General features: G+C 41.4%; 1 long non-coding RNA gene across 1 annotated transcript in view; it reads left to right on the top strand.

The window, feature by feature from the left end:
* Positions 1-2914: 2914 nt before the first annotated feature.
* LOC108448048 overlaps positions 2915-27663 on the top strand; it is a 31779-nt gene continuing 7030 nt past the window's right edge. The window contains exons 1-2 of the long non-coding RNA XR_001863834.1: positions 2915-6084; positions 25285-25537. This is a non-coding gene — a long non-coding RNA (uncharacterized LOC108448048). The remainder of the gene's footprint in view (positions 6085-25284; positions 25538-27663) is intronic.

Below are 27663 nucleotides of genomic sequence, written 5' to 3'. Positions count from 1 at the left end.
CTCTCTGCCTTTGATTTTATTTCATTTATTTCGTTACATTCCACGTGCCTCCTGTGCCGGGTGCTGCCCCGCTGCCCCCGGGGAGAATGCCCCGGCCGCCCCCCACCTCGTCAGGCCCCGCTCCTGGCCGGGGCGAAGTGGAGCTCCGGGAAAGGCAGGGATCTGGGTGACCCCCTCCAAATCCCACCAAGTCCGGCGTCCGCCGGAAAATGCCACCACCAAAGCCACAGAAGTTGAGAGGTCTGATAAACTGAAGGAGGAAAAACCAGTTGCTCCCGAGGAGGAATCTCCCCAGAAACTTTTGAATCATTACAAATCCCGGGAACGGCAATGCTTTTGCATTTAATAGAAACTAAAACTACGCCGAGGGCAAAGTCACGTCAAAACAACAAATTTGTGAAGGTAAACTGGATTTACTCCTTGGCTTTCTGCTGAGTACGACATGCAAAGTTGTAAACAGGTGAATGTATCTTCATTGCTCATTTTAGAGGAGTTGCATAGGAGGCAGATTATTTTTTAACAGAGATGTAATTTCTCATTTCAATATCAAGTCTTTGAAATGTTCAGCTTCATGGTATGGGTCACAACAGCTGTGAGAAGAGACCCATTTTGTTTTGTTTTAAGCACCTGTAATAAAGCAGAAAAAATATAGAAAATATGAGAGAAAGTATATTACTCAGTTTTCAAGTGCTGATTGGTTACAGTAGTGTTGGGAAAAATCTAAAAAGAATGAACACTTTGAATTTTGAAGACTTGGAAATATTTAAACAAATTTTAGCAGAAAAACCTCATGTTTATAACTAAACATCAACTCTATTTTGTTTTCTCCAAAATACAATTTTTATATTCCAAGTGCTAGAAATTGTTTTGAATGCCTGTCATTCATAAAATCATATTTCAGTGCCTGATGAGCATGTTTCAATGTTTCCTGCACCAGGTGCAAGGTTTAAAATTCATGTTTAAGCAAAATTTTTTCTCCCTATTCTAGTTTGGGAAATTTGGTTTTTCTACTCCAATGCAGCCTGAAACACTGTGGCTGTGGGTTCTGCCTCAGCGTTGCTCCTTCCCCCATCAGAGCCAATTTTGTGTCAATGGTCAAGAAAATGAGGGGATGACCTCTGGGTATTAGGCTTTAAAATAAGAAATGTATCATATACTCTATAATTATATAGATATATATATATATGTATATATATATATATATATATACTTTCCTGAGCAGTAAGCAAATAGTCACAGTAGTGGGAAGGACTCATTCACTGGTGTCCAAATTAAAGCAGTCAGCTAAAGAACAGCCCTTCGCTCCTCACAGTGAGAGACTGTGGGATCTTACTCAGGACAGCAGGATCTCACTCCACCTCTGTGTCCCTGCTTATGAGGGGCAGGGAGCTTTCCCAGCACACACAGATCTGTGCCTGTTTCAAAGGTGTTTATGCTGGGCAAGGTACCAGAAAAAGCCCATTTCTCAGAGGGTAAGTCCAATGAACACCTGCTCCAAAGACACAGCATGCCTTCCTGATCTTCGGACCAGCCCTTCACCAGGACTCTGTGCCATAGCAAAGGTAGGACCTGACACTTGCCAAGGCTGAGCATTCCCTTCTTGTGTAGAAAAACCCAAAGTGTAACAGCAACATGTGTGACTGGGTGCTGCAATGTGGCTGATGGTCTGGCTTGTGTACCCTGAAGAATCTCTCCTTGAGGGCTGAATTTTGAGATTTTACCTCACACTCAATTGTATGTAAGGGGAACTGGGTCTGATGTGGCTCGGTATGAATTCAGTCTCTTTTATAGACAGTTATTCAACTGTAAAACTGTGCAGTGTAAGACACAAGTAAACTTCAGTGTCTTATTGCAGAGCAATACAAATATTCATGCAAAAATGCTGGCATTATTTTGCTTCTTTGGTGCATCTGTGAAATTAGTGCTGCTATAGGAAATCATCCTGGAAACCAATGATCAGAAACTATATTCACTAATGATCTCACTGTGTGTTTACAATTATATAAAAATAGTTTTCCTTGGTCTTAACTAAAGGATTTTAGTTGGTTTGAGTAACATCAGGAACTACAAAGACTTGGAACGAAACAGCTGAATTACTTCAGAGAAAAAATTATGACAGCAGTAAAAGAAAGCATAATTTTGGGAAGGACATAGGTTAAGAACTGGCTGTGTACCATTACAGCACTGGCGTGGGCCTACTCCTAAGCCATACACTGGTAAGTATTTCACAGCAGTAATATGAAAAGAAAATCTTGCTAGCAATAAAGAATGATGGGTTCTGATAAACAGTGAGATGCAGAAACTTACAACTTGCCTCAGAAAACATTTCTCTAAAGCAAGTCAGTGTTATCTTCTAACTAAATTGGAACCTTTCACAAAACAAGAATTGGGTACTACTGCAAATGGTTTACCAGACTAGCAAACAGATCATCAAGCAAAACAACATTCAGAAAGACTGGGACAAAAAAGTGGTGGCATGGATCACATTTGTTGCTCATCATCCCTGGAAATCCTACGTCTGGTGCTGGCCTGCCAGCCCCCGGTGTGTGAAGGTTTGAGCAGGGAGTATTGCGTTCAATTAAAAGATTTAAGTATTTATCATCCAGAAGGGACCTTTCTGGTTTTTCAATTATACCACATATATCATTCTTGCTGTTCATAATAAACTTATTTAGAAGATCAGGTAAATTTTAACAGTTTGCAGAAAGGCATGCTTTTCCAAATAGAAGATACCATGAGGTGGGTGGAGAATCCAGTCCTCACTGCAGCCATTTGCCACTTGCTAAGCAGCCTTTGGTGTTTCTCACTTCCAGCTTGAGTTGGGTTGGCTTCAGCTTCCAGCTGTTGGTTCATATAATGACTTACTTCACTTATCTAAACAGTCCTTTTGCTTTTTCCTTTATCCTTTGTAATATTTGCTCTTATGAAACTTATTTATTTCATAAAATAATTTTTTTCCTGCCAAATAAATGGGCAGGAAAAAAAAATTCTACTGCAATTCCTCTAATAGTTTTTGTACCTTTTTTATTTGCAACCTATGAAACATTTTCAACATTGTTTTAAAAATATTGAGGCAAGAATTTGTTATTATTCTAACATTTCTCTTGCTGAAAGTATACACAAAGTAAAATACCTTCTTAGCAATTGATGCTTATGGCTGTTGGGTTTTTTTGCCATGACACAATTTTAAAGACGTCATACTGATGTGCTCTCCCACTGTGATGAGCACAGTATTTTTAGTTTTGATACTACAAGTATATAGAAAACATGGTGGTGAAGAGCTGATGGTACTTGGAAGTTTCTGGAACCTCTTCTAAACTCTTACATATCTGATATTGCAAATAATTAGGCCTGAAAACTGTGATGATCCCATGTGAGCCTATGACACCTGCTCATGACGCCTTGTACAGTCATCCTTTCTAAGACCTTTTCCATCACTTTTCTTCCTTGGTCGTAGATGTGCAACTCTTCAAACAGCTCCATTCATGTGCTGTTTGTTCTTGAGAATGCCAAGAGACTCAGCAATGGACTCAAGGTATTGCCAAATGTCCCAATTCCCACTTTACTCACCAGTCTTCTTGTTACTATGCTACCTGCTGAATTTGTTGGTGTGATTTTATATCAGCTTTCAAGTTACTGATGATCATCTTGCACAGACCACAAACTAACTAATGCAAATATTCCTATACACTGCTAATGTACTATACTCCTATGTGACAATAGTCATATTTCTAAATACTAAAGATTGTGTGTTGACTTAAGTCTTGCAATTCTTGTTTATTTGCTGTGTGTATCACTTATATTGTGCAGTGTTTCCTCTATGAGATGATAAATTCAGTTTCACTGGTCTTCCTATTCCTGCTCTCCTCTTTACTCTTTAAATCTCTAATGCTTCAATCTGCCTGTAGGACTCAGCACATACTTAGCTTCTAGCTGAATGTACTACTTGTGGGTCTACATGGGTCAAATTTGGCTGAAATGAATTAAGATAGATAATGCTGTTCCTCTTTCTTATCTTGTCTTTGTGCTCCATATCCCTAAAAGCTTTTTATTTTTTTAGGGCTTGGCAACTGTTACCATGGTGTTCTCAGGAATGTTTTTGAGGTCCAGCCTCTGGGTCTGTATTAATACAGAAGACTTTAGGCTCAAGAGCTTCTGGCTTGATAGTTTTTGTGGGCACTGAATTAACTGACATTAAAGATAAAAATTAGTGTTATAAATATAGTAAAACACGAAGTGAAAGTCAGGGGACACACCTCACTGACTTCATTGTCTCCTTCATTATCTTGGAGAACCTGGTTTTATTTTGGTTTTCAACCTCAGAGAGCTTGTACAGTTAATTTTGATTTTCTTTTGAAGGTGTGATTTTTTCCCCCTTTTCCTTTTTCCCCCTACACCTCAGAGAATTAACTGTTAGCTGCTAATTGATCACACTGTACAGATACTATTTGGTGTGCATTTGTACATGTGACAGCACGTCTGCTCCAGTGACATGCTCTGCAGCAGCTGGAATGTACATGTTGATTTTTACTCCATGATGTATTTCCAGGGGAGCTGCAGCCCAGCTCAGGGTGCAGCATCTGGTGCGTGTCACTCACCCGTCCTGCCCAGCCCTGACAGGCCAGAGGCATCACCTGTCTCTCCTCTACTGATGGCGGCAGATGAAGAGATCATTATGCAGGGCTGGAAGGGAAATCCAGAGCTGTCATGAGGGAATACATTCACATGTGTGAGAACACACTGAATGCATTGAATTTAGGGCTTGATTTTGAAATAGGAATGTTCATGGAAGTTTTTTCCCAAGTCAGCATAGTAACAGAGTTGGTTTTGCCCTCAGAGGCGGAGGCATCAGCTTTTCTGATGCAGGTATTTTGGCACATTCAGATCTGAGCTGAATCACTGTGCACCTCTTTCCCCCTCTCAGCAGTGAGCCATCAGAAAGGTGAATCTGGCTTGTTCTGAGATTCATTCACCAAGATACATTTTTTTTTTGTATTTGTATATAATATCTACAGTACATATTTTTTTCTGTGTGCAGGGAAGAAAGATTATTTCAGTGAAAATTTTCCCTAACAATTGCCTCCATGCACAAAATAGGGGGGTTTTATGTTTTATTTTCCTCTTTTGTTAAATTGCTAACATGTGAAAGCAGAAAAAGGCTGTGTTGCTCTTTTGAAGTTTCTGATGCACCAGCTCTATTAATACAGTCACTAAACTCCTGATGTAATTCCTCTGCAATGTCCAGTATCAGTGATTTTGATTGCACAGTCATACCTTTTCCCATTTTGTTTTGAAAAAGAAAGTGGTTTTGTACAAAGAGTTTAATTCCTGTAAATGCTTTCATTTTGGAAGCATCTTTCTTTCTACTTTTTTAGATAATATTTCAGGCAGAGGGAGGTAGGTGGCAGAGGAAGACTGCAGCTTGAGAGAGTAAGTGGCTTGACGCAAGGAAACAACAAGAAAATCAGGTTTTCAGTAGAGCACAAACAGGTAAGGTATGTGTTTTTTAATGTCTGCACAGACTTTAGTAGGCTGCCAATAATGTGAAGCTGGGATGAGGAAAAGAAAGGCTCTCATTTACTTCCATGATTAAGTCTTCCTCAACTTTAATTGCTCAGAGTGGGCAATATTATATCATACCAGAGGGGCTCACTGTGTCACTTCTCTTTTATTCAGTGTGTATTTGGCTAAGCTTTGAGACAGTGCCACTAGGAAATGGTAACAGAGTATATTTTAAACAACAAAATTGCAAAATAAAGTAAAAAGAAAATTCATAGCAAAATACTGGAGGTGGAGCCATGCTACAGGGAATTGTGTTTTCATTGCCTGGAATTGCCCCAAATAATGTAGCTCCTGGGTTAAGTGTAAATAGGGGTGATTTCAGGGCCTGGAAAATATCCTGCCTTTATGAAACTGAACAGAGCCTACACTTACTTTTTTGTTTTTATGATTATATTTAATAGAGAACTTAGTCCTCACAGCTGCAAAATCCAACTCCATCTTCAGAAATGAGGTTGGAAAAACAAAGAAGAAGGAGAGAGGAAGACAGTAAGAAAAGAATCCAGGAGTGTACTGGCACTACAGGTATGCACTGTCTGAGGGAGAAGGGGACAAAAAAAATGTCATTTGATTTTCAAAATATCTATATATTGCAGTCCACTGAACAACAATGTATACATAGTCATATTGTAGCCCAGATGAGAACTCTGACTTAGATTCATATTGGTATCTGTGTAGATTTACCTCTTTTAATATGGAAAGATAAGAAATTAGTATGCAGATGATTTATTTGTAATAAATAACAATGCTCTAGACTCTATTGAGGACGCATAGTTTGTGCCCATGCCCTTGCTTGTACACAAAATTATTAAAATAAGGATGAATGAAGTGAAATCCTATGCAAAAAGCACACCCCCAAAGGCAAATAATAACATTCATATCAGGGCTCGTGTACTGAGATCTTCATGCAGGATGGTTGTACTTTTTAAAGAAGAATCTCTTCTCATGCTGAGGTGGGCACTTCCCTGAACTGCAAAGAGTTTTACACGTACATATGAATCAGTCAGTGAGCTGGCACAAGAGGAAGAGCCTCCTGTGAGGATCTTAGAGAAAGTAAGCCATTCTCACCCCTCTGCTGAAGAAGGCTTGTGCGCATTAAAGAACTTCTTGTCTACTGAATCAAATTGATGGAGATGGTATTCTAACAAATCAAGTTTTTGAAATGCAGGTCCAGTTTTTATATCAAGGTAACAGAACACAATTTTCATTTCAGAAAGATAACCCAATTGAGGAAAATTTTAAAAATTATCTTTCAACTTTTGTTGGGGTTCTGTATATAGCTGGTAAGAGCCAAGCACATAGTTTGGCACATACTTGGAGTTGCTGCATCACGAGAAATGAATAGACAGGACTTAATTTAGGCTCAGAATTTGGCACAGTTTTTGAATGAGATTTTTCAGAAATTGATGCAGACAGTTCTCTGGTCAGGTGGGGGTATGGTTTATTGTAAAGGAGAGAGTGTGAAAGCTGAAGAGCTGGCCAAATGCAGAGTGTGACAGGAAGGCAGCTCAAAGATATTTCTGTTGAAATAATACAACTGCTGCATTAAATAAACTGGCCTGCCCACCATTAAGGCATCAATTTTTGTTATACTGTGTATTGCTGATCTTAGGGACAATTTTACCAGTCTGTGTGTCTCTTGTCCTGATTTGCTCCTTTACTTCCAGCCTGGGAAGAGGCTGGGACCTGGCTTTACTGGTTTTTCTGTACTGGGATGCTGCTGCCTTCAAGAGCCCCTGTGTGCTTTCCTGGGGCAGGCAGGTAGTTGCTTGCCAGGCAGCTAAAGCAGGAGCTGAGGGTGATTTCCAGGGAAATCAGAAACACTCAAAAAAAGCTGTTGGGGAAAGCCTGCCATCAGCTCCATAGTCCAGAGAAAGATCAGGACACTCAGGAACGCCTTCGAGCTCTTTTCTCTCCCACATGCTGTGTGCTTTGTCCCAGCCTCCTGCATGCCCAAGGACAGAAGCCTGTCTTTCAGCATGTCGCTCCAGCCGGCACGTGCCAAACCATATTTCAGTCTCTCGCCTTCCAACACCAAGCAAACTCCACAGTCCTCACATTCCTGCCGCATGGGACACCCCGCTCCTGCCTCTTCCCATGTAGGCACAGCTTGCTGCCATGCTCCAGGGAAACCACACACCAATTTTTGCGTGCTGTTCTCTTTCCCAGGCGAATGTGTTTTCATGGGGGAGGACAACTTTCATTATTCAGCGAAATACACCAGGTGCCACACTCCAATGACCTGCAAGTGCAGTTACACTGTTTGAAGCCAGTGTCAGCGACGATGTCATATAACTTATTTGCTCCTGTGTTCTCTCTTGCCCTGCATTCTGCATGTGCAGAATTATGGCTACACTGCTTCTTTTCTGCTTGCAGACAGGTTGAGGGGTGTGTCCTGCTCTTTGCTGGAGCTTCAGAGGTTGGTTGCCAGTTCTCTCTCATGTTGCTTTTGTGCATTGCCCTGGCACAGTGTCAAAAGTCAGTTGCCCCATAGAAATAGGGTCCATCAGTTAAGTGTTCTCCAGTTTTCCCTGCTCAGGGATCCTTCCACCGGGATCCTAAAAGCAACTGCCTTGTGGCACCCTTCTGTATGCTTCTCTTATGTGGGAAAAGCAAGATGACTCCTACTCCATGAATTGTATGTGTTAATCTCTTAAATCAGTAATGCTGCCTCACAGCTTTTGCATAGATGAAAGAAAGCTGGCACACGGGTAAAATGAATTTTCTAAACGGTATTCAGGGTGTGCTGATACTGCATGTTTTTATCCAAGCAGTTATATGTGCTTCAGCCAGAACTATGTTTTCTTCTGCATCTCAGAGAGCACATGCTAACGTAGTGGTTCCATACATACATGAAACACTAAGCAGAAAAAATTACTCTATCATCCTCACTGACTTAGTAAAAGGGCAATCATCTCTACGCCAAAACATTTGTTTCTTCAACTGTGTTCTTCTATACTCACCACTTATCCTAAAATGCAAATAGGTTACAAGTTTTTTATCAACACAAAGAGTCAATACTTTTACTTTTAAGAAAGAATAAAAAACATTTAAAGTATCTGTGAAAATATGCCCAAGATACATAGTGTCTCACACTAAAGAGTTCCAAATGTTTTGGAAGTTGTAGTTTATGTGTCTGCTAGACTATTCCTACCAAGATTATTTATCCATTTAATATCTACCTACCTACCTACTAGCTTATCATACAAATTTCTCACAAATAGCAAATACCTAAGCAGAGACAATTTGAGAGAGATGTCATGGAAAGAGAAGGCTGAGCAACTAATATCTATAAGCCAAACATTCAGATCTAAGAGATATGATGGGGGAACTCTAAACTAAGGACTGGAAAGAGCACTTTTTGTTTTGGGGGGGGTGGGTAGCCTGAAAGCAAATATGCAGCTGTTTCATGGACAGAATTCACCTCCAGCCTCCTTGAGGGATTCATAATGTCTCCAAAAGACAATGCTGTTGTCTTTTGTAGAAACACTTGATCAAAATCTAAAACATTAATTTCCCACAGTCCTACTGAGCTAATACTTTTCTCTCATTTTTAAAAAATTCATTTTCAAGAAGGACTGGAAATCTACCTGTATTGGGAACTTTTGGAGCACCTTTAAAAATCCCTATCACATGTTAATTACTATAAGCACTACAACTGATCACCATTTAGTTCTGTTTATTTGATAGTTTTGACAGGGCTTTCCCTGATGCTGTTGCTTTCTAGTGATGACCTTTCTGTCATAGGGGGGAACTTTCAGCTTGTGCTTCCCTTCTCTGCCACAGTCCTCCTTTCCAACCTTTTTTTCTGGAGCCAGCTGGAGATCCCAGTATGGTTCCTTCAGTTTCTGTGGTGAGACTTCACTGTGTGTGTGCCTTTAACAGGTGTCCACTTCTGCAGGCCCAGTTTGGATTTGGACATTTTCCTAGGAAGCTGCACCCTCATCTCAGCCCTGCATAAGCAGCATTCCTGGTGTGGATGGCCAGCTGGCTGTTACAACCTTTTTTCACACCACAGTATGTAAAACTACACAGGGCAGGTCTTGTTGATGTGTGAAAAATGCTTCTAACAGCCTGCTCCCATGTGCACTGAGGTTTCCAGCTTCACTGACTCTCTGATCCCCAGAGAGCAAAAGTGCTGGAAACAAGAAAATGGTTTGCTAAAGGGGGGAAGGGAGAACAAAATGAGTGCAGGAATAGGTTTGGTTTTCAGGAGAACAGAAGTTTCCAGAAGCGTGCTGATTGAGAGTTGACATTGTGGGCCAACATCAAGTGCAGTAAGAATGAGTCTGAGGAAACACTTGCTATCTACACAGCTCTTTTAAAAGACTGTTTTACTGATTAATTTACATGTATTGACTACTTTCCACTGATCAGCTTGCATACAATACATGTACATTTGGCTTTTTTGGGTAAATGGGGCTTGTGACTGCTCAGAATGGCACACCATTGTTGTATCAGTCACATGGGATGTCATGCCAGAGAAACATATTCCGACATGCTGTCACAAATGGACAGTTCATTGTGAAGGAGGCAGAAAAAGTGGTTTAAAAGTGCACCCATGTTCATGTATGCAAATATACATTCACACATATATGTGTATATAAACATGATAGACAGACAGATAGATAGACATACACACAAATATTCTTTTTCCTTCTCTGACAACCATAATGAAAGATATGAAGATGAAGATTTTTAGAAACCAAGAAATTATTCACTAAAAAATGGGAAAGGGATGCTTCTCTTAAAAAACTGTACAAGGTAACATTCAGTTGAAGAACTGCCTCAACATGAAGAGTGGGGCCAGGCCAGTAGTTGATGCTTCTCTGAAACCAGAAGATGCCAGATGCAGGCCTTTCTTTCTGTCCTAGAGGTCATAGGAAGTAATTGTTTCCAGAAAGCCCCTGCAAGGGAACACTTCCAATCCCCTCAGACTGCAGCTGCTCCTGCACCACTTACAACTGGATGATTGGAGACGTTGGCCAAAACCTATGTAGAAAAACATAGTTCATGTTCACATGTTCATGGCATTCACATGTGGCAATGTCTTGGGAAGTGTAACGATGGCACATACTTTGGAGGAAAACTAGTCACTGTCTGTTTTCTACAAATCAAATCAGATGTCCATGCCATGAAAATTAGCTCCCAAAATCTAATTTTTTGTTATTACAAAATCCAAGGCAACTGGGACTGGGAATATTTGCATCTGTCCATGAGTATTCTAGACTTTAAAATGTCGTTAATCTGTCTTGATAAATTTTTATTTCTTTTCCCTTAGTTTTTGCTTACCTCTAGAGCAGTTTGGAATGCTCCAGTTTTTTTCCTGGGCCAAATTTTTGAGCAAATAGGAAAACACTGAGAAAACATGGAAATACTGTGGAAAAAATATTCCATTCTCATTTCACTTCTGGAAAACTCCTTCACTGGTCAGCATCACCTAGAAGATTACGTCTGTTAGTGTGTGAAATTCCTGTAAATAAACTCTCAGGGCATATGGCACAACCTTAATCTAAAAATGAAATGTTAGTTGAGACAGGCACAGGGCTGGGTTACGAAATAAATGGGATTCATTGGGAAAGGGATAATTTAGAATTAGTGCAGTGGAAGGTATCTGGCCATAAAAATAGTGTTTAGACACTTCTCCTCTCTACACTTTTCTGAACCTGCCTGTTTGCCTCTGGTGTGGTGTGGTATGAACAGATCTCTTGATGCAAAATAGAGTGGCTGGGCAGTTGGTTATGGCGCAGGACAGCCCTCAGGGAACTGTTCCTCTGGCTAAGCTTGTTGGAGAGAATATGTTTGGATTATAACCTCTCATGGTTTTTGGTAGCTCTCTTGATTTGATCTCAACTGCTTCTTGTGTTGGGAAAAACACCAGATCCAAAGAAGAATTATGTTTTTGCAAACCTCCCAGGTCCAAAGCAGGCTTTGGTAGGGCAAGGGATCTATTCCAGTCATCTAGCATGGCATCTCCAAATACTCTCATGTCAGTTGGGAGCTGTGGAACATGATCCCGTTAGATTTGGGTATGCAGTGAAGACAGACCTGTCAAGGATTGATAGGGAGTACACTTTATGGGCCATAATCAGGCCTTGCTACAGGCTTTAAAAAATACTATGATGAGAGGATTTCTGTTTTATTGCTAGTTTGGAGGTGTTGAGCATACAAACATTTTGACTCTTTGCTGTCCTTTTGCCCTTGGGGCAAAATCTGGAGCAAAGAGTAAAAAGTTAATCTAGATTTAATTTAATTTAATTCTAGGTACCATCCAGTGTTTTATGAAGTCCTTCCTGGTCCTAGAAGCCTGGATGCAGATGTGATTTGAAAAGCAATCCTGTAGCCCTGGATTTACCCACAGTGAGCAGAGTCTCATCCACTGACTCCTCAAAGGCTATTTTAGAAAGAAATGCTTGAAGCAAGATATAGAAATGGGGATCTCTGTAAAGTCTACTCCTAAAGACAGTCTTGTATACATTGGTTTCATGTTATATAATGGCATGTCAGACACGGTCTGTCCCAATCTGAGGACTGAGCCCTTTTCACTCAGCACACACAGTCTCGGGCTGGTAACAGCTCCATGCTTTGCATGGATGACATATTTTGGAGGACAGCGAGAGGCTGGACTCAGAACTAACACAGAGAAAATAAGAAAGAAGTAACGTGCAGAAGAGTATTTCACACACGTCCAAATTATGCCTGTAAAAAATATTCTTGTGAGAAAAACAGCAAAATGCAAGGAGAAAGGAGAGTGCAGTGTGGTGGGGTGGACAAAGAGCCAGCTCAGGCAAGCCTGGCTGAACAGCGGTTACTATGCTGTAAAAAACTATGCTGTAAAAAATGGACATGGCAAATGTACTGCATTTGCTAAAGGCTCCATGAAACTCCAGGGAAAACTGAGCATTCACAGAGTGGCTCCGCCAACAGCAAGAAAGTTTCATTATTATTAGTCATATGCTGAGGATGTAAAGGAATTTTAAGGCTGCACTCTTTGCATTTTTAGAGGTTATTAATGAAATAGCATAGCAAGGTGAATTACATTAAAATATTTTTCTAACCATTCCAGAAATCTTGGTCCAAGTTGGCATAGGGGGCTGGCAAGTGGTGAACTTTTGACCGAAGCTCGGATTGCTGGGAGACACATCCTCCTTGTTAGTTTCGGGTGACAGTTCACTGTACTAGAGGGATCCACTTGTGTGTAAAGAGGCGAGTGGGGGAGGAAGATTTAGCACTGCATTTTCACAGTGGCAAGAAATTCCATCCAGCTCAAATGTGTTTTGGCCCACTGCCCAGCTCCTTGTCAGACACATGACCATCACTCGGCTTCCTATTTCTGGCCCAGAATAAGCAAGCCCCACTAGTGGTTAAAATTAGGCAACTGACCTGTGACAACACATGTTGACTCTCCAACAGAGGGTAGACATATTTAAAAACCAGAAAAGATCTAGACACACCAAGATTTAATGTCAGCGCCACGTGTAATTCATCAGTTTGGGCTACTATAATTCAGATAACAGTTGATCTACTTCATGGAGAAGACTTAGCTGGATTTTCTGGCTTCCTTCTGACCAAAGACTTCCTATAATGATAGCTAAAGAGATGATTATGCCATTATTTTTTCGTGGTAGATATCCATAGCCCTAGCTCCTCACCCTGTCATGATGTAGTTGTATGACGGAAAATTTCTGAGACTAACAAGACAGGACATCTGGTTTAACAGAGCTTTTGTTGGGAAAGCTTATTTCCAATTGAAACAGCAACAGACTAGCTGGTTAACAAGTAGGTATTTTCCATTTGTCAAAAACAAGTCAGTCAAAATATTTGTGCACATTTGAATGACTTTCTTGAATGCAGTACTCTGATAGCCATTATACTCGTTTCTGCTCTTACTACACATACCTTCATCGGCTTGGCCAATGCCACTGGCCATGGCAACCTATCTGTCAAGATCTCATACAGTTCTCTGGACTTTACTGTACTTCCCCAGAGCCTGAGATACATACCCTCCTTGAGTCCTTTAATGAAGACCATTGGCTGTCCTTGAAATCCCTTCCTAAGCCTTTTCTACATGTTGAGGTATACCCAAGAAATCTCCACTTCTCCTCTCCTCTCCTCTCCTCTCCTCTCCTCTCCTCTCTTCTCTCCTCTCCTTTTCTTCCTAAGATATGTTGCTCAAGCAGACATTTCCAAGAGATCTTCAGTTACAGCACAAAGCAGGATACCTGAAATTAATAAGAAATATGCTTACTAAACAACAGAGCAGTAATAAAATGTACTTTTGCAAGTGTTTGTTGCTATTAACAGTCTGGTATTTTAAAATATTCCAGTCTAACAAAAGCTTTGAAGCCACAGGAAATGCATCTGATACTCACGGGCTGCTTACTCTGTTTTCTCTGCAGGGGCAGAGAAACTCCAGGTGCCAACTCAGGTGTGACAATATGCGCTACCCTTTGGATGGGAGGATGCTGAGCCAGACCTATGTCAGACACTCCAGCACAGTGTTCCTAGCCCTATCTTGGGCTTAGGGCACAGTGAGGTGCAGCTGGCTCCAGGTCTGCACCCAGTGTGGTTCTCATGCTAAGCCCAGGCAGAGCCTGATGGAAGGACCTGGGGACTAAAGAATTAGTCACAACTCCAAGGAAGTAATTTTGACGTTTTGATTATCTGGGATATTCCTGCCTTCTGCTACTTGGCACCATGGAGAAGTGGCTGTGACTGTTGGCACCTGAATTAACTTAATACTGTGTATTAAGTGATGCGTGGGTCTTTTAACACCTTGCCGCTGTAGTCAGGTTCATCAATATGGTCCAGGCAGAAAATGGCTTGTGGGTTGGCTACCGTTTGGACAGAAACTAACTAAAAAAACATTCGACCTATAGGTTTGGCGGAAAAACCTCCCCCTCTTTTCAGTGGTCTTTACCCTCAGTTAGCAGGGTCTCACCTGTCTTTTCTGCTCTGCTCCATCATCTTCTGTGTCTGACCCACAATATGCCAGCAAATTCCCATGCTTGCAGGGTGCCAGCAACTGTCACTCAGGAGAGAAGATCAAGAAAATTCCAGGCAAGGCAGAAGCGACCTGTCTGGTTGGCAAGGGGACTGTGACCAAGTGGAGCAGGGTTAGAGGACTGCCAGAGTTGGACCTGGATCGTGATTATACTTACATCCTCATTAGTGAGATGTTAAGTTTTAAGATTTAAACCTTTCGCTCAGTATGTTTCAGTCAAGTCATATGAAATGTTTTAATAACAGAATATAGAGTTTTGAAAAGTGTGTACGAATGGGTAAGGTTGGAAGGGACCACAGGGGGTTCATCTGGTCCAAACTCCCTGCTCGAACAGGGACATCCTGAAGCACATGGCACAGGGTTGTGTCCAGGTGATGCTTCAATATGTCCAATGGGAAAGACTCCACAGCCTCTCTGGGCAACTTGTTCTGATGCATAGTCACCTGCACAGTAAAGAAGTTCTTCTTCACATTCTTGTGGAACTTCCTGTGCATCAGTTTCTGCCCATTGCCTCTTGTCCCATTGCTTGGCACCACTGAGCAGAGCCTGGCTCCATCCTCTTGGCACCCCCCTTCAGATCCTGATGGGCATTGATGATGTCCCCTCTCAGTCATCTGTTCTCGAGACTCAACAGGCCCAATTCTCTCAGGCATTGCTCATAAGAGAGATGTTCTAAGCCCTTTTGTATATCTCTGCTGGACCAGCTCTAGGAACTCCATGACTCTCTCATATTAAGGAGTCCAGAACTGGACACAGCACTCCAGAGGTGGCGTCACCAGGGCTGAGGTAGAGGGGCAGGTTCACCTCCCTTGACCTGCTGGGAATGCTCTTCCTAATGCATCCCAGGATCCCATCAGCCTTCTTGGCCCTAAGGACACACTGCTGGCTCATGAACAGCTTGTCCACTGGGATCCACAGGTCCTTCTCCTCAGAGATGATTTCCAGCAGGTCAGCCCCCAGCCTGTACTGGAGCATGGGGTTGTTTTTCCCCAAGTGTAGGACCCTGCATTTGTCTTTGTTGAGTTTCAGACAGTTCTTTGCCGCCCATCTCTCCAACCTGTTGCGGTCCTGTTGAAGGGCTGCACAGCACCCTGGAATATCGGCCATTCCATGTTTGTGTCTTCAGAGAACTTGCTGAGGAGGCATCTCCCCTTCATCCAAGTAATTGATGGAAAAGTTAAATAATACTGGGCCCACTATCGACCCTTGGGGGACACCACCAGTGACAGGCTTCTAACCAGACCTAGATTACGACCCTCTGGAATGTTCTGTTCAGCCAGTTTTCAATGCACCTCACTGTCCACTCAACCAGGCCACGCTTCCTGAGTTTGCCTATGAGGGTGTTGTGACAGACAAAGTCAAAAGCTTTGCTAAAGTTGTCATAGACAATATCCACTGCTCTCCCCTCATCCATCCAGGTAGCTGCCACACCACAGAAGGCAATCAGGTTGGTCAAGCAGGGTTTACCTTTAGTGAATCAGTGCTGACTACTCCTGATCAACTTCTTGTCATCCATATGGATAGAAATGGCCTCTAGAATGAGGTGCTCCATCACCTTTCCAGGCATTGAGGCAAGGCTGATGGGTCAGTAGTTCCCTGGGTCATTCTCCTTGCCCTTTTTGAAGATTGGGATTACATTTTCTTTCTTCCAGTCCTCAAGCACTTCTCCTGAACTCTGTGACTCCTCAAAGATGATTGTGAATGGCCTGGCTATAATCTGCCAGCTCTCTCAGCACTCGTGGATGCATCCCATCAGGTCCCATGGACTTGTGGATATAAAGTTTGCCTAGATGTTCTCTAAACCAATCCTTCTTGACCAAGGGAAAGCCTTCCATCCCATATTCCTTTACTCTGATTTCCTGGGTCAGAGATGACTGAGAGCTGGTCTTGCCAGTGAAGATTGATGCATAGAAGTTGTCAGTAATTGCTACTCAGAGTCCTCTTCACCAGGGTCTCCTCTCCATGTAGTTATGGGCCCACATGACTGTTAGTTTCCCAACTAAGATTAATTCTTCCTTAAATACTGTAGCCTCTACATTACATATTTGATTTGAGATGCTAAATAATTTCAAACATAGAGGGTTTAATTGAGTAGGAGAACTTTGTACAATTCTTTTAATGCATTCCTGTTGCTCTTGGGTCTCACTTTTCCCACTTTCTATTACCAGTTGACCTGAGCAGTGTTGGCCCAGCTGCTGTTTCCTGCCACCTCTGAGTTATTTCCTGCTTTCTTTTGTCCTTCCTATAGCAAGAGTTTAATGTAGACTGAGCCTGCTCAGTGAATTAAGCAGCACATTGATTGCGGCTTCCTGAAAGTTTTAAAAATGCCTACCAGTGTAGATGGCCAAACTGTCATTAAGGTGCTCTTATGCAGACATGAAGAGCCTGGTCACACATAGCTACTCATCTCAGTCTCCACAGTAGTAACAAATGTCATCTATATACAGAAACTACTCACATATCTCTTTTGGCTGACATTATTGACGCTTGTCTTTCTGGATACATATATTGACTAATTGCAACTGCCAATGTTTTAAGAGTCAGATCAAATAATAAAAGCTGATGGTGGCCAAGTGATACTTTAAACTCCCAGGGCCCTTTGAAATATGGGAAAATTATTTCCATTGGTTTGATAGAACAGTGTATTATTGGTTTGATAGAACAGTGTATTATACTTATCATGGAGGCAATGTTTTAAAAGTGTGTTCATTCTTGACATTTGTTCCTGCGAACACGCCATTAACCCTTTCCTGAAAACAGCCCTTCCCTGCATTGTTCCCGACAAAAGGAGCTGGCAAAGTGAAGGAAAGAAAAGCAATTTTAATACAGCACCTGCAATCTGCTATGAATTATTATCATAGTTCAATTCTTGCTTAAATCTTGTGCAGAGTGGAGATCCTTAATCAATTCTTCACGTTGCCCGCTTCTCAAGGAACAGTTCCCAAGAGGAGACAAGTTTAGGTTGACCAGGGGAACAACTTCATGCTCAGAACTGTTGGTGAACCTTTCTAGGACTTTTACTACTCTGTAGATCTGTAATGCTAATGTCATTTTTCTGGTTCTTGAACTCTTCCAAAAACAAATTCAGACACAGGTAGCTAAACAGTATTTTTAAACAGATTAATAAAATCCTAGAATCATAGAATTTTAAAGGTTGCAAAAGATCATTGAGTCAAATCAAATTGGGATCAGCTGCCTTCCCTTTTAGAACATTACTTTTGGAAAACAAGAACCAATTGCATGGTGAGAGGTGTTGGCTATCCATGAGCTTACTATGGCAATGGAGGCTTTTTTGAGGAATATTAGAGCACTGCATCTTCAGTGTTAGAGAGCAGGTAGAGATGAATGAAGAAACAATACATTCCAAATTCTGGTGAGCAGGAAGGCGAGCCTAGAGGTGATCATGCCCTTGGGGAGACATGGTGTTTCAGCACCCGTTTTTTCCTTAGACTGCACTCACACACTACATTTTACATCAGCTTTGCCTTTAGATAAGTTTTCTTCTGTTACAATAGTAATTCAAGTCAATATTCTGACTACATTGATTTCCTATCCTGCTATTTCAGTAACAGACTCCATGGTTTTCAAATCATAGAATTGAATGGGTTGGGTTGGAAAGGAACTTAAAGATCAATGAGTTCCAACATTCCCAACCCCCCACCACAGGTAGGGGCACGTTGGGAAGTTTTCCCTGTTTATTGTTCATAAGGCCTAAATGGGCCTCAGAAGGCACTGTAACCATCACATCACGCAAACCATGTCTCTTGCTCTAAATGTCCAGGCAATAAAGCCATCTTGTTCAACCTCATGTAACTGCTTTTCAAGAGCAACTGTAAGTTCTTACCCCTTTTGCTGACACAGGCAGAATTAATTAGCACTCACCTGACCTGGTGTAGAAGACACTTCCATTCACTTGACATTTAATAACTTGTTATCCAACACCTTGCTTCTGTCCTCCTAGGCATCCTGTCTATTCTAAGCTTCCTCTATTACTAATGGCATATGCATGCCATGTTCATATAGCCCTCATGTCTAACACTTTCTCTGCCAGGCCCATGCAGCAGCCCTATTCTTCTCCCCCTCCTCTCTAATATTTGCTAATCTTGACCAGGACTTTTGAGTCACCATGCATGACCTTATTTTCAGCTCTTGCTGCAACAGAGGGTACCTTATGAGATGTTGGGGAAGGAACTATGTTGAGCAACCCTTGTCTTTCTGCGTTCCCCAGACTACAAAGAGTACAAGGCATTTGTTTGTCAGGTAGGCACAGAAATGGGTCCACTGTCACTGTGACACGACTGTCCTTGCCACCACATCACTTTTGATCCACAGGATCGCATCCTGTGAAAGGCAGTCTTGGTCTCTGCTTATCAATACAGATATTTTGTTAGCAGAAAAGAGAGATAGTGTGATCTCATTCTTTCTCCAATTAATCTGCAGCAGTAGTTCATTAGTATTACTTTTAAATTTTGTAAACATGAAGAGGGTTTATCCATTTTTAAATCTCTGCCTTCTTTTCTCTGACCACAACACTGGCAGCACTTGGGTTGCTCTTCCAGAAGGGTGAGTAGAGTAGGAAATAGGAGAAAATAGGAGACATGGCTGAGGGGGAGAGGCACTGTGTCTACTCTCATCTGTTTCTGGAGCTCTTTTTGGTCCACTTTGGCTATACCCCCAGGCAGCACTCTCCTTTCTAGCCTGCAGTCCAGGGAGTGCATACTTTATTCCCCGCTGAACCTGTTTAATTGGGGGGGGTCTCCATCTCCCTCTTCACAAGGGATTTGTCTTTTCCTAAAGTGGACAGTCTTTATCCTGAGCTTATCACCTACATATTGCCACTGAGGAATCACCACCAAAATTCAGATCTCATCTTCAGATTTGAGGGTCTTTCTGGAAAAATGTTCTTTCCTCATCTACCTGGTAAACGAAATTATTAAAATCACAAGTACTTTTTATTTGCCCTGCTCTTTCATTAGGCCTCATGTAGGCTCTTCACAGCACCAAGGCTTGCTGCCAAGAGGAGGAGCTGCAGTCCAATTTTGTGCAAATAACTCTGGGCTTACTCTAACAGCACCTTTGTTTTTCAAAAGTGCTCTCTAAGTTGGCAGATGCTATTTAGTTACCCTCCATCAAGCACCTGACTCAGGCTTGCCGCCTGGAAAAAGTAACCTCATGTTAGGCTTTGTGGATTGCCTAAGAACCTGATATTCCTAAACTCCTTCTGCAACCATCTCATGAGATCTCACGGTGGTGATATATAATTATTGCCACATAAAAAGGGAACGCAGAATTGAACACTGCCACGGAGGCCATGCTTCTGAGAGGTGAAAGAGAAGCTAAGGAATGGCACAGTGTCTGTGCTCCCATGTAGATTGCAGAGGACTCTTCCCTCCTATTCATCATGACATAACTTTCCTGTGGGGATTATAGCATTTGTTTACAAGGAAATGTAATAGTAGGAAATTATCTGATGCATTTTGATATGTCTAAGTGATATCTAGCAGGTGGAAACATGAACTTAAGCCTCCACGTACAAAAACAGAAGTCCCATTCTTGTCTTCTATTGACAACATTTTATTATTTAAATTCTGCAAGGACAACTAGTAGAAATGCCAAATCTAGGCCGGGGCTGAGAAGACATACAGCTGGACAATGGAAGGACAGAATACTTATCCAGCCCAAGAGGGGGAGTAGGCATAATGTGTTAGGGAAAATTTCAAGAAAAATGAAAAGGAAGAGGAACAGTGATCATGAGACATATGAGGAGAGGAAGGTAGATATATCTGTTCCATCCTGGAAAAGACAAAGATGATGACGCTCAGTGAATTTAGGGAGTGTGGAAGCTGCCTTCTTCATCAATATAAGACGTGAAATTACACTTATATTCACAATTCAAAGTTCTTTCATGAAGGACTGTGGCATGCCACCTCCCATACTCAGCACGTCCACATCCAAGAGTCAATATTGGACAGCAGTTATGTTTTGATGCCCTTCTCAGCAATTGTGTTTTGCTTTCAGGCTCTGACTAAAGTTAGGACAGGATGCAGAACACACAAACAGGTGTTTCCAGACCTGGAAGTGGATGACTATGGGACCTTGTTTTGGTTACAACAGATTCAATAGTGGCGTCTACAGCATGCTTGGCATCTCAGCATGTTTACTGTTCATGGCATTGAGCACTGACATGTCAGTGAAGCCCAGACAAGGCAGGACCACCTTTTGTTAAACAGACATGTTGGCATACAATGGCTTGCACCTTTCCCTGTTTAACCTCATAAGGGACATTGACACCGTACATCATCTTGCTTTGTAAATGCAAATGACAAAATTCACTCTCTAATCTGTCTGAACACAAAGCAGAAGTGAGGTCTGCTGGAAACAGTGTAACTCAGCTACATCTTCTTCTTGCTCAAAATGCCAGGAAGAATACTGAATGATTCAGGTGAATCCAGAAAATTAATCAGTGACTGCTTTATGATAGGAAGAGTGCTTCATCTTTAATATTTCTGAAATCCTGCTGCTACATACCTTTATCAGCTTTGGTTTTCATAAATACAGGGTTTACCCCTGTTGCAGACTATCACAAAGTGATCTTTCATATGTGCATTAAAGTCACAAAGCTTGGTGGTGGCATTTTCTGTTCTACAAACTAGCAAACTCAGTTATTTCAAGTCCATTTTCGAGATAGATCATGCAAATTCTTTTATTACGTCATATTCAGGCTTAGTTGCAACCCACCACTACAGAATGAGAATTTTTTTGCCCAGATTGGAGCTTCATTTTATATTAAAACTTCAACATTGTAAAATTTCATTGAATCAGTCTTGAAGATAAGTTTGATTAGGCAAACAAAATTCGAGCATGTGAAATAGCAGACTTCTCCATAAGGAATGACATCATGGACTATGCATGATACAGTGGTATGATGGCAATCCCCTTCCCTCCAGACTCACAGTAATAGAGAAAGCTCTTTCCACTGCAGAAGGTGGGGTCAGCTATCTTCCTGAAAGCAATCTGTAGCTAGAGTGCCAGCAAAGAAGTTTCCAATACTCAGTAGTGTTGGTGTGCAACACAAAACCACCATGGGAAAAGCTGGCATCAATCGGGGACTAGAGCTGGTAGTAGGGAAACCACCTGTACCTTCAGAGATACAGGAATGGCAAGAATCCCTTGTGAGCGATGGTCTGTTTGCTTCTGCCTCAGAATTCCCATTAATGTTCCCACAATATTCAAGATCTCAGGTATTCCTTCACATCAAGTTAAATACTGTCTGTAGATTTGGGACTGTCACACATTTTCACATTTAGACAAATGGTTCCATCCCAAATCACATCATAGAACCTGCTCTTCTGGTCTTCAGGCTAACTCTCCATTTTTTAAAATTTTGACCAAACCTGGAAATGTTCTCTCCAAATTAACAAAATTATACAAGCATCCCAGGCTTTGCAAACACATGAACTGTTCTTGCGTAACAGCAAACCATGTTGGGATGTATACAATGTAGAAGTTTTCTTATAAATACAATCATATAGGTTGAAAATACTTAACTAGACATTACAACCCCACTTCTTCAGAGGGATTAGCTTTCTCTCTGCAGACTCTGACTGTATGGCCTGGCATCACATCACAATTTATTCACCCTGTTCACTGTGTTTTAAAGACATAAAATCCTAAGCATATCTTTACTCGAGCATGTGCATAAACCAAACCACGATATGTCTGGCACTGCTCACATAAGGAGAGGCATCTCTTTGTGCTTCCAAAGGGCACCCAATATACTATTGGGTGTGTGTTTCACTGTGAAAGTGAAACTAGACAGAATGCCATTTAAAGAATAAAGTGAGATGACATCACTCCATTTGCCTACTTGAATTAGAAGATTACTCATTGCATCTTTGAGTCTCAGCTGACCCGATTTGGATTTTAACCAACACGTAAACAAACCCTATTAACAACACTATTCAACACTACTTCTAGCAAGATGCCAATAGGTTTATAGTTAAACAGTATTTCAGACCATCAGCACCCAGTCCCTAATTTAAAAACTGACCTTTTCAATTCACCACGTGGATGAGCCTGGGAAGTCAAAGGACAAGGAAAAATCTTATAAAAAAGAAGAAAGACAGCTGCCAAGGGTGCAATTGGATCAACTTCAGAGTAAGTCTGTGGAACAGAGTGGCATTTGCAAAGGCACTGAAGAGCTCTCATGGCATCAGGCTGGTAGTGGTGACAGAGCCATCTGTCCTGTCTTTTTTGCCCTTTCCTGTCTACCATTAATTTTCCACAAAGGCTCCGAGCGACAGTCCCCTCATAGTGACCATACTTGGAAACAAGGTGTATGACAGGCAGGGGGAGAATGGCAATAATCTCTAAGAGCCCCTGTGTTACGGCTTGGGAAAAAATAGCTGAGAGTTTGCAAAGTAGCAAAGAAGAAGTGAAAACCGAGAAGATCTGCTGACAGGAGGATTCGGCAGGCACGCACCCCCTCGTTACACGCGGCGCAGGAGCGGAGGCGTGCGCTCCTTGTGCACACACTGCCAGCAGTAAACAAGGGAGTATTTCTGGAGCAGCTGCCTGTGTAAGAGGAGAGGTGCCTGTTGCTGTCCTGCAAAGTTAACACTTTTATAGTAGTATGTATCTCACGCTTCTGAAACCCTCTCATTTCTGGCACTAATCATGCCAGGCCTTCATACAGCAAACTGTTTCTTGGGGTTGAAGCCCATGTTTAAAAATAAGAGGTTTTGCTGAGATGGAGCTATGAAATATAAGATTACATCTCATGCTTTTTCTTTTAAAATGAATAACTATCAATGTGGTCTCTACCCCAGTACATGAAGAAACTAATATTGTTTGCTTTATGTTCATATTGGTGGTGTTTTTAGCAGCAGGCAAGTACAGACATGTTTTACAGAGTTTAATTACACAAATTCCAGTTTAGAGGTTTTATGCAAAAATCACTCCTACTTGCCATATATTCAGCTACTCTGGTCGTCATTAGAGGGAGTATCTTAAAGTATTGCTACATGCAATGCAATTAACACTTATCCCACATCTATTCTCTCATCCTTTCCTCCAGAAGGATATGTGCGTTTGCGGGTTTTTGTTTTGACATGTTAAGGGCAATATGCAAGCACACACATACACGTACGCACTACACATAACCAAGTGTGTATGAAGTGAGCTGTGTACTCAGAGCAGAGACTATTCTCTTTGGTGTTGGTTGGCAATTACTGAGGGAAGTTGCACAGTCTGGTTTCTGTGGAAGATCTCACTCCTGTTACTGCTCAGACTCTTCCCATATCCAAAGACTGACTCCTGCAGTCTCTGCCATTAGGCTTTCTCCAAACCGGTCTAAGACAGACATACCTTACTGACTCTTGAAGGTTTTGACCCCATGACTTATTGTGTGTGACTTATCCACAGACAGGGTGAGAACTGGCTGTTTAATAGGACTGTGACTGTACCCAATGATGGGTACTTCCCCAGTCCTTATTGCCATTCCAAGGTACTGTTCTCAGCACCCAGTAGGATAACTGATCTCATATGATGATCTCACTTTTTTATTTCACATTATTTCTGTTACTAGCAATTTGGCAGAACACAGGGACCTGCCTCCAAGTGATTTGTGTAGCTATTTCTGACAACAGATAAGGCCTAGTTCCTCTTGGAATCAGTGACTTAAATCTTGTTTTCCTCCTTTCTATCAAGAAAAGGAGGATAATTTCTATGTTATATTATCCTTGCAATGGCTGTTTTTCTTACAGAACAGGAATATTTGATTCCTCTCTCATTTCAACTTCTCAGATAGCCTCTGTTTAATGAAATAGGACATTATCGCCCTCTTACATACATGGTTAAACCAAGAGGTCAAAACAGCTCATTTGTTCAGCAGCTTATTGCACGTATTTTTTTGATGCCCTTGGTAATTTCTTCTGGCTTGCAGTTAGAGTTGGAGGTGCAAAGTTTCTGGAAGTTTTGAAGCCCCAGGAAGTAGCATTCATCCACAAGGATTTTCAGGTTTTCTTGCAGTTATTTATTTTCTAATAACTGAAGGTTGAAATACCAGTGTGGGCTACTTACTTGTAACCAAAAGAAAATTTTTTTAACTTTGAGAATGTGAATTACACTGTTTAGTTAGAAGAACAAGTCTATGTTTCTACTGGAAATAATGGAAATACAAGTGCTTAATCCTGGCTGGTTTAAGAGATGAAACTTTGCAAGAATAGTAATCTCTTTAACGTGCTTTTCTAACTACATCACCCCTTCCTAAGAACTTTGTGTTTGTATATTTGTTCTTTGGGTTTAAATAATGAAAATTGATCTAATAGCTAATACTCAGCTTTACTTCATGAACATGTATGTGGAGATATTTTTGTATTGTTAACACTACACTATAGTGTATTTGACACTACACTATAGCCATTTGACCTAAGGAATAGAGGAGTTTTAATAACTCAAAACTGCAAGTTTTTCAGTGGAGTATCATCACATGGAAGGCTTAATTTTTATAGATAGATTATTGATTGCTTGATGTTCAGCAGATACATCCTTTAAGATAAAGGCACTAGAGGTTCTCTTACTGTTTCTCCCAAGAGAAATTACCTTTTCTATGTGGAAAATGTTTCTGTTAAATTTTTTCAAAGCTTTCAATTTTTTTTTTTTTGCAGATATTCACAGAAAAAAAGTAAAGGTGAACAAACCAGCTTTTTTTTTTCCTGTAGTTTCTAGGTTTCCTCCCAGACCCTCAGAACTTTAGGCAGCCTACAGGGCCCAGCAGTAGTGCCAACACCTCTGTGAACTTATTGCCAGAGAGGATGTCACTGGATGGAACATGTGGCAGCTATAAGAGAAGGAGAAGACCAGTGGTGTAGCTTTGCCTCTTCCCCTTCACTCTCCTGAAAGCTACTGTACCCTGTACTCCTGTACCCTGAAGAAATTGTGACTGTGCTTGGCTAATATTCAGGATTCACTCAGGTGAGAGATTTTTTTGCATGACCTTTATTCTTTTGAACCTGCTCGAAGTTTAGGTCTGAATTCAAGCTTTGGGAGAGTTGAGATGTGCAGTTTTCTTCACAGCTGATATCTAGGGGTGCCAGTGACTGGATAGCTTTGTAGGTAGCCTTCAATGGAGATAATTAAATTGCAGATGACTGCTCTGCCTGTGCTAAGATAGGCTCTGCTTTGAACCACCTTCTAATTTTTTTACAGATGTGTGAGAGAAGTTCAGGCTGGAATCAGATCTGAATAATGTGCTTGCTGCTGATTCTAGGCCAGAGTTGGTGCTAAGGCAAACAAGGTGTCTGAATGCACAGAACTGGCCAGAAAGATGCAGGCAGGTTTTGGTTTTATGGTCATATGGGCAAACATAGGCACGTTGGTCCTCATGTTCTGGACTATGTGTTGGCCATCAGCTGGAGTAAATCACCTTGGTTTCTGAAAGGATTCTTGATAGTCTAGAGAATTCGAATTTTTTTGAGTGACTCTCACCAAAGATGGAATGTGAATGCTCAGAGGAAATCTCTAAAGCATGCTCTCTGGAGAGCATGATATTTGGATTAACTCCTCACCAAAACGGCCCACTGAAATCAAAGACATGGAGAGTTCACGGAGTTCCTGTGGCAAAACTCCTCACATGACTTTTGTCAAACTGAGAGTTTGAGAGAGTTTTGATCCAAAGAGTGTTTGTAAAATTAATTCCTTAAACATTTTCCTTCAGATAGATATGTGTGAGGGAATACTGTTTCTTGATTGTAATCTCCAGGGCTTTATTCTTTTGGTAGAATTAGAGCAGCAGATTAGACTAAGGATGGTGGAAGTGCACAGTGAGAGGGTGAAGGTGCATTTGCATAAAATGAACGTAAACCTCTGGTCAGGGCTATCCATGTTCATACCATGTTCACTTCCTGAGCTGGCTGTTCAGTCAGAGGCAGCTTGAAGCACCTATATGGCTTGACACACCAAGAATATATAACACATGCAGGACCATAGCCCAGTAACTCTCATGTACAAGTGAACTGAAAAGAGGGTGGATACAGTGATGCACAAATAGAAGCTCATGAACACATTGCTTCATGGTTATGTAATGGAATTGGTAGCTGTCTATAATTGTCCAGCCAGACTACTTAAATGAACTGAATAATTAATTGAACCTATCTCATGTTATAAACCTTTTTCATCTGGACTTTTTATTATTTCAGTCTTTTCATTGCATCCCTGTAATGTCATTGTGGCCAATTTTAGCTGCATTTTCCCCTTGAAAATATTTACCAACACGGTGCCCTCAGCCTCTTGTAGTACAGGAAGTTGGGGCTGCAGGGTGTCTCTCCAGGCTGAATGCTTTCCTGTCAATGATATCAAATTATAAGTAGCTGCACTAATCTGCCTATCATCAGAAATAGCCACAGAAAAATGCACAAATGTAAACATAAAAGGGACTCTCATAATTTACATACTTGTCATAGTTCACTATAAATCAATGTAAATACCAGAGGGCTTGTTCTTATTGACACAACCTGGAGGCTAGCTTTGCCTGTTGACATCTTATCTTCTCACAAGATACTGTATATTAGAAAAGTTAATTGACTAATCATTTTCATCACTGGAAGTGTAAGTAAATAATTCCATCTATTTCTACCTAGGCTTCTGTTTACGGTCCGAGGGTGCCAAGCATTCAGACTAAATGAAAATATACCCTCTAGTAACCATGCACGGCATCCCCCATAACAAGCTGCAGAAACTCTCTGAAGCATTGCTGTTATGTTGTGGGGAATCCTGAGAATCTTAGGCTTAACTCAGCATGCTGGCCAGCCTCCTGCAGGGGCGGCTAGGAGGAGGCTGGGACAGCAGGGGGATGAATCTGGGCAGACCCGTGCTAGACCACCATCATCTGTCATTTTTAGGGAAAGGAGGCAGGTCTGAAAGTAATTAGTTATTGGTGTCTGGGAATGTGCATGAGACAACGTGGGAACACGTGCTTCAGCTAGAGGAGAGGAGCTGGAGGGCTATCTAATAGCTGATGTTTTACATTTTTTGACTATCCCTGCACAATCAGCCATAACCATTTTGTTTCTTTATGACAAAAGAAACCAGTTCCCCTTCTC

The sequence above is a fragment of the Corvus brachyrhynchos genome, unplaced genomic scaffold, assembly GCF_000691975.1.
Source record: "Corvus brachyrhynchos isolate BGI_N302 unplaced genomic scaffold, ASM69197v1 scaffold14, whole genome shotgun sequence".
Classification (NCBI taxonomy): domain Eukaryota; kingdom Metazoa; phylum Chordata; class Aves; order Passeriformes; family Corvidae; genus Corvus; species Corvus brachyrhynchos.
Note: the sequence above shows the minus strand (reverse complement) of the source record. Positions and strands in the feature narration are given on the sequence as shown.